The 7,266-nt window shown below is 43.8% G+C and overlaps 1 non-coding gene across 1 annotated transcript; it reads left to right on the top strand.

Annotated features, from left to right (window-relative positions):
• Positions 1 to 6,691: 6,691 nt before the first annotated feature.
• Positions 6,692 to 6,795, top strand: LOC129473930 (U6 spliceosomal RNA). The gene has a single exon (XR_008654440.1). It is a non-coding gene; the product is annotated as a U6 spliceosomal RNA (small nuclear RNA).
• The last annotated feature ends 471 nt before the right edge of the window (positions 6,796 to 7,266 follow it).

Here is a 7,266-nt window from a genome sequence, read left to right as displayed (position 1 = left end):
CTTGAAACCTAGAAATTTGAGAAGTAGTTTACAGTGAATCAATGAAAGACAAGATTATGGATGGAGGGATTTACCCCCCAGGGCTTCTGGTCTGAGAGATCTTGTAGATCCAAGATTGGGGTCCCCAAGGCTTGGGTTCTCTTTCGAGGTCAGCTGATATTAACATACGTCATGAGTGACGTGCGATTCTAGAGCTCTCATGGACCTGTGAAATGTTCTGTTACTCGGTCATTTCACAGGTCAAAGAGCTGAGGCCACAGGGGCTCCCAGGACTCCTTAGGGCAGAGCTACACTAGAACTCGGCTCTCTGAACTCCTGGCTAGAAGCTTTATCTTTCATCAGGAAATGAATTAACACGTGAAAAGCATGTGGAATTGTCCCTGGCCTGTGTTGACTCTTTTAAAGGAGCACACCATTCACACCGTCCAGGTTGCACATCTTTTCTGTCTGTATTAACTCTGTTTGCAGTCTCACACAGTGTCCACTGTCTCCAATCCCTCCTATGCAGAGCTTTCACAGCAGTCTTGCGAATATGCAAAACTGCTGTTCACTGTTCACCCCACTCCCAGACCAAGCTGGGAGCGCAGTAAGAAGACCTGACTCAGGATCCTGCAAAGGCAGAGGTGGCACCTGAGAGCAAGTCTCCTTCAGTTTTGTGCCCTAGGACCCTCACGTGACTCACCCTAGTCCCAGCCACACTTCCCCAAAGAAACATCTCCGAACTGGTTAGCATGTCTGCAAAAATTACTGCAGACACCTCACCCTTGCTGACAAAGTCCTCAATTCCTGGTCCCTCCCACTTCTCCTGCCCAAATCTATGCTTTACCCCAAAGTGTACTCTTCACTCCTTCCCAGAACACACAGCCTCAGATGTTTCCCATTCCCTTCGATAAGAATGCCCCCTTTACATGACAAAACCCTGACCATCTTTCCTGACTCATTGCAGATGCCTAAGGAAGCCCTTGCTGACTGATCCGGCAGCTGTGATGTGCTTTCCTTGGAAGCCCCATCACCCTTATTTATACGTCTCTTTCAGTGCTGGCCTGTCTTAATCCTGCCTTACAGTTGTTTGTGAATGTGCTTATGTTTAATCCTCTTTTCTAGTGGTAAGGGGGAGATCTTTCTTAATCATTTTGGTATCTTCTAGCACAGTGTATACCTAGAAAAGGGTGAATGAAGTCTTTTAAATCTACTTCCTAAAAGTGGAAGCAAAAACACAAAAAGAAACAAACTGGAAAATCTTCAAAAGTAATAAAGGACAGTATCAACTAAGAAAGATTTGGTCAACGTGTAAATAAGTAGCAAAACCTAAAATGGCGCAGCCTGATAAGTGCATGCGTCATTAGAACCAGCAACTGACACAGAAATGGCAAGCTAGTAAGAGAACTGGAGAGAAAGAGGCCAAACAACTGGGCAATTAAACAGGCCGGAGGATCGCAGGGGCAAGTGTCTAACTTGCCAGTCAGCCGGCCAACAAACATTTATTTAGACCCTGCAAGCACATGGCACAGAGCTGCTTGTTAAAGAAGAGATGTTTTCCTGGCCTTCGGGAATTGACAATCAGCTCTACTTTCTACGATTTCCCTGCCATTTCAGCTTTGACTAAGACCTGTGGAACTCCCAAGTCTCTTGTTGGTTCCCAAATTCTTAACAATGAGCGAATGTGCCAGGCTTTGCCCAGCCTCCCCAGAGAGTCCACATCCCTTTGTGTGTGTGTTTGTGTATATCAGCCCTGGCTTATCAGCCCCCTGTGACCTGTCAGGGCTCTTGGCCCTTCGAGATCCTTGCGACACTCCATGGACTCATGACAGAACTCACTACATCAGAACTAACCCATCCTGGAGAAGAAGCAGATGAGAAAACAGCAGCTGACAAGCGAACCACCAAAGAGGAAAAACCAAATTAAACACTCCTTAAGAAGCCGAGTCCTCTTTCTTCCTCAAAAATGACACGGGAAGGAAGGCGCGGGGCAGGAGAGGGGCTCCGGGTCCCTTTGCGCTGCTCCATATTAACACAGTCACACTTTGCGATGCACTTGTCACTTCCTATCAACACCAGGGCTTTCCAGGGCCTGGACACTCATTGAAGGGATTGTTACTGTTGGTGAATGGGGAATTAATTAATGCAAAGCCAACCAGTTCATAAATGCCTGCTTTGTGAGCAGTTCCTGCATCCTGGGGACCGCGACTCCTGTGGTCAGCGCAGCCCCAGGACTCCGTGTCAGCAAATGATATTTACGATCGCCATGGGCCCCTTCTTCAAACCACCCGGGGGAAGCGAGGCCTTACCTGCAGCCTGGGCTTTTCCTGCTGTGGACACAGCCAAGGGTCCTCCGGTTTCTCTGGTGCTGAGCAGGCAGTGCAGAAAAACTCTCTCCAGTCTTCTGAATCTCTCGCCCACAACCTGACTTACCTCGTGAAGAAAGGCTTCATTTGCAAGTCATAGTGATGGGAACAGGCATGCAAACAGAGAAGCTTTTCTCAACCCACTCCATTCCAAATCTGGTTACTTGACCTCTGGGCAGGTACAAGAACGTGCACACACACACACGCACACAATCACACACACACACTCAAACAATGCCACGTGTATGCACAGAATTTCTCTGATCTGTGTTACCTACACAGTCGTCAACTAATTTAAAAATCAGTTGTGATTTGAATGTGGCAAATGGACTCTTCAGGTAACCTAGTTACTAAGAATGTAAGATGGAAAAAGCGGTAACCGAACATGCCAAGGCCCCTCCATCATATAGACACACACATCTCATTGAGAGTATACAATGTAGTTTTACTACCCCTCCAAAAAAAAAAAACTGGTCCCAAGTTCTGCTGACATAACACGTCCAGGCCCTGCCTCTGCTTTTGCTGCGGTGGCTTTGCTACCTCCTCGCTTTAAACTGCCATGATGCAGGCCTGAAAACTCCCTTTTGCCTTTAAAACATAATGCACTATGATATTAAAGATGGTGGAACTGAGGATGGGTTTTTCTCCTTTATGCTTTGCTGTGGTACCTAAATGTTCTACGATTAAGGTGTGTTTTATAGTCACCAAAAAAAATGCATGATGTAAAAGGAGAAAAGAATGTTATTTTCATAAAATCCCTCAAGAGCGACTTTGGCAGCTTTATCTGATTTTTGAGGAAGTAGCGCTCTGGTCTTGAAAATTAGCCTGGGTCATAAAGCAAGGAGACTGTGACATTTTCTGAAATTGGATCCCATACTGCTGGTTTCTGTCTGACCTTAGGAAAAAAGCAGGAAGTAAAAAAGAAGTTTATCCTTGGAAAATTCATTCTCTCCTTGCCATGTCCTTAACCCTCTTCCTATAACCTTGCCACCACCTTTGGAGTTCCCATCGCTTTTCCTGTTTTGCTTTTTTTCCTTATCATTACTTAAAACATACCCTGAGGATAGGCTGTAGGTATCAGTCATCTACACCTTAGTATAAATTAAATTAATCAACATTACTTTAATCCCAATGTTATAAGTTCCTATTTGTATTTTAATTCAAAATCCGATTGTATGATAAAATGTACCAGCTAATGAATAAAGGAGCTGATGTCTGTCATCTCTAGATCAGACATCTAGGCTACTGGCTTCTCTGTTTTGGGAAAGGTAGTTCCTGGAACAAATCACACAGTGCTGTGATAAATTTTTCCACATTAGCTATAGAATATCACCATTTAGTACCTCTATCCCTTTAGAAAGAATTCACTTCCCAGAGACACAGTTAAATGTAAGAATGGTTGCAGATAACGTGCAGTCTACAAAAATATTCATAAGCCCCACGGCTTTTGAAAAACAGTATTCTTTTTCTCTACTTGGGAGATTGTATTTGGTACACATAGACATTGAGTATATATGTTGAGTGCCTGATAAATCAAAATGTATAAATGATTTTGAGTGCTAGATTCTGGAAACAGAGGAGGAAACTATATCCCAGACAAGTTAAATAACTTGCTGCAGGTCATTCACCGGTCAATAAACTAGGGCTCGAACCAGAAAGAATGGTTTCTGATTCCTAGCCTGGGCTCTTTTTGTTTCAATGTCTTATCTCCCAAGCCACCTAATTCAAGTTCTCGAAAGATCTGATTACCTCAAGCCTTGGAATGATCCTCCAGTTCTTCCTCTTTGGGAATTCTTGGCAAGTAGGCTGAGAAATGAGGCCGACTCAGCAAACACCATGTTTCTGACCCTCCTGAGCCTTCTCTGTTTCTTAGACCATGCTCTGCAGATAAAAGGGCAACAAAAGACAGGAAAACTTAGGAAGAGACAATCACTTGTCGTTGTTGCCTTTTCCATCCTTCTGATCCATGTCACACTCAGTGTGGTCAATCCCTGGCCACCCACATGCCGTCCAGGACCTAGAGAGAGGCAGGACTTCCAAGGAGCTTCCTCACGAAGCACCCCTTAGGCAGAGTCTTGCAGCTAGGAGTCCACCACCCCAACCAGAGGAGTGAAGCAGTGGTGATCTCCTCTTATCCAGAGGTGGAGTGCAACAGTTAGTTGACTCTGTACCCATGGTTAGTCCTGGGGTCACCTTCTAAGTGTCCAGGCCCACCTAGACAGCATCTAGGCCCCCCAGTCCTTGTGTACCCTATATATTTTCCAGCACAAACCTTCCTGCTGTCACCTGAATCCAAAAGGACATCTTGACCATGACTAGTCAATGTGCACTCCATAAAGAATCTCAGTACCTGTCATTTATAGATTTGTTCATTCAGCTAAAATATGGCAAGTGGTTCCCATGCACAAGGCACTGGACCAGGTTCCCACTGCATAAAGAGGCCAATCACGCAGCTCCTGCCCTCAACAAGCTGATGGGAAATCAGAAAGACAGGGACAAATGACAGAAAGCCAAGTTAATTTATACCCAGATAGACAAACTCCTCTTTATTCTTTATGACTCAGATCAATTATCATCTCCTTCAAAAGGTTTCCTGGCGATCTACAGGCAGTTACATAGTGATCCTCCTGTGCCCTGATGATACTTGGTTTGTTCCTCAAAGATAGCATTTCTCGTGTTGTTAAAATTACTTCTATGCTCGTGTGTGTCATTCTTTAAATTGTAAGAAAAAGGGAGAGGGTGGAGGAAAGGCAGAAGCTATTATTCAACATCTCCAGACACCCAGAGTATCTGGGACTTTTAAGACAAGTGATGAATGGATGAATGGGTGAATGAATGAATTAATGAATTTTCAAGCTCTTTTGTCCTCTACATAGATTTCCTTGACCCAAATATACATCCACCAGTCCAAACAGGAGGTAAATATCCTCATGGCTTCTGAATATGTGAACTGTGGTCGTTTCCTGCTCATTACCCAAACTCACAGAATTTGGAGCAATGAAAGCCTCATCTCACTTAGCCAAAAGCACTATTTTCTTGTCTTTGCTTTTGTTTTTCCAGGAGTGTAATGAAAATACATGTGCATGTGGGTGTATATTTGTCCTGCACATAATTCGGCAGTGTCTTCAGTAAACAGGTGTCCCTCCAATAGGGCTCAGTGGTGACGGAGGGCATGGAAGGCATGGAGGGGGAAGCCAGGGAGATAGGGAGAAGAAGCTGCCAAAACCAATCACCAAATCAATTCAACCAATTGATTAAATCTGAATGCACACTCAGCCACAGGAGGAGAAATTGAACCAACATCCCAGTGTCAGGGTGGTTACAGCGTCTGTTAAATGGCCTGTTAATGTGATAGTTGAGACTTTTCCACAGAAATTACACTGGCTACAGTCACAGCACGGCAGACCTGGCTCCAAATCACCTCCTACCAGGCAGTGTCACACTGCAGGCCATGGAGACAGGGATTGTCAATGCTACCTGGCCTGGCCTCCTGCCATCATTTTGAGCTTTCTCTGTTTTGTAGCCTATTTCTTTTAAGAGAAGGCCAGTCATCTCCATTATAATGTGCATAGTGCCATAATTTTTGTTTGTTCTTACAAGTGGAATAAAGATGTTTTACCCCAGAAATAAGAACAGTTTAAAAACAGTTTGTTACAACTCTTTTGATGAAGTCAGTCAACAAGGCATGAATAATAAGGTCAGGTAGCACCCTTGTCCAACGAAAGAAGGCAGAAAGCATTGAAGAGCAAAACACAAGGACCCCGAATAGATTCAAGACAGCCCTTTATCTTTGGTTTTCTGTATAGTCCAAAGCACAGGTGAGAGAAATCCATGCTCAATGAGTCACCAACACTTATTGACCACCAATGTAGCCAAAAACCGTCTAGCTGATTCAGGGCACCAAGAGGGAAGAGTTGATATGGGTGTCGCCTACAAGTCACTTCTCACTTAAAGAGTAAGATCACACCTGTAATCCCAGCACTTTGGAAGGCTGAGGTGAGCAGATCACCTGAGGTCAGGAGTTTGAGACTAGCCTGGCCAACATGGCGAAACCCTGTCTCTACTAAAAATACAAAACTTTGCGCCCGGTGTGGTGGCAGGTGCTTGTAGTCCCAGCTACTCGGGAGGCCGAGGCAGGGGAATCACTTGAACCCGGGAGGTGGAGGCTACGGTGAGTCGAGATTGTGCCACTGCACTCCAGTCTGGGTGACAGAGCAAGACTCTGTGTCAAAAAAATAAAAATAAAAGGATAGGTAGAGCTAAACAAATTAATGTCATCATACAGATAACTGGCAGAAATCAGACTTGGTGTATTACTTAGCAAAAATCCTTAAGATCCTTTTACAGTGCTCGCTTTGGCACCATGTATACTAAAATTGGAATGAAACAGGGATTAGCATAGGGCCTGCACACAGATGACATGCAAATTCATGAAGCATTCTATGTTTTTTAAAAAAATCCTTTTAAATCCTTCACCCATTCATTTAACATTCATCCATTGAATGTTCCCATTGTGTCATGTTATGATCATGCAGTCCTTTTCCTAAGAACATACTTTGTATGACTATATTATATTATATTATATTATATTATATTATATTTTTGGCAAAAAGGGGAATCAACCCTTATCCATTTATCATTCAACATTCATTCATTGACTTCCCACCTCAAGCCATGCTATAATCATGTAGTCCTTTCTTAGGAATATACTTTTCATATATATCATATATTTTATTTTATTTTGCTTTGCTTTTGGTGGTGGGGAGGATGGTGTATATCAGAAAACTTTTCATGTTGGTTTGAGTGACTTAGCAAGAAGACACTTCCACAGGTTGAATCCATTTCATTCAATAGCCAGGCAGCGATTGTAGACTCTTAGGGTTATAGAGACCTTGGAAGTGATCTCCCCAAGCTCCTTGCA

This window comes from Symphalangus syndactylus, chromosome 23 (genome assembly GCF_028878055.3).
Source record: "Symphalangus syndactylus isolate Jambi chromosome 23, NHGRI_mSymSyn1-v2.1_pri, whole genome shotgun sequence".
In the NCBI taxonomy this organism is placed as follows: domain Eukaryota; kingdom Metazoa; phylum Chordata; class Mammalia; order Primates; family Hylobatidae; genus Symphalangus; species Symphalangus syndactylus.
This window is presented reverse-complemented; position numbering and strand designations above follow the sequence as displayed.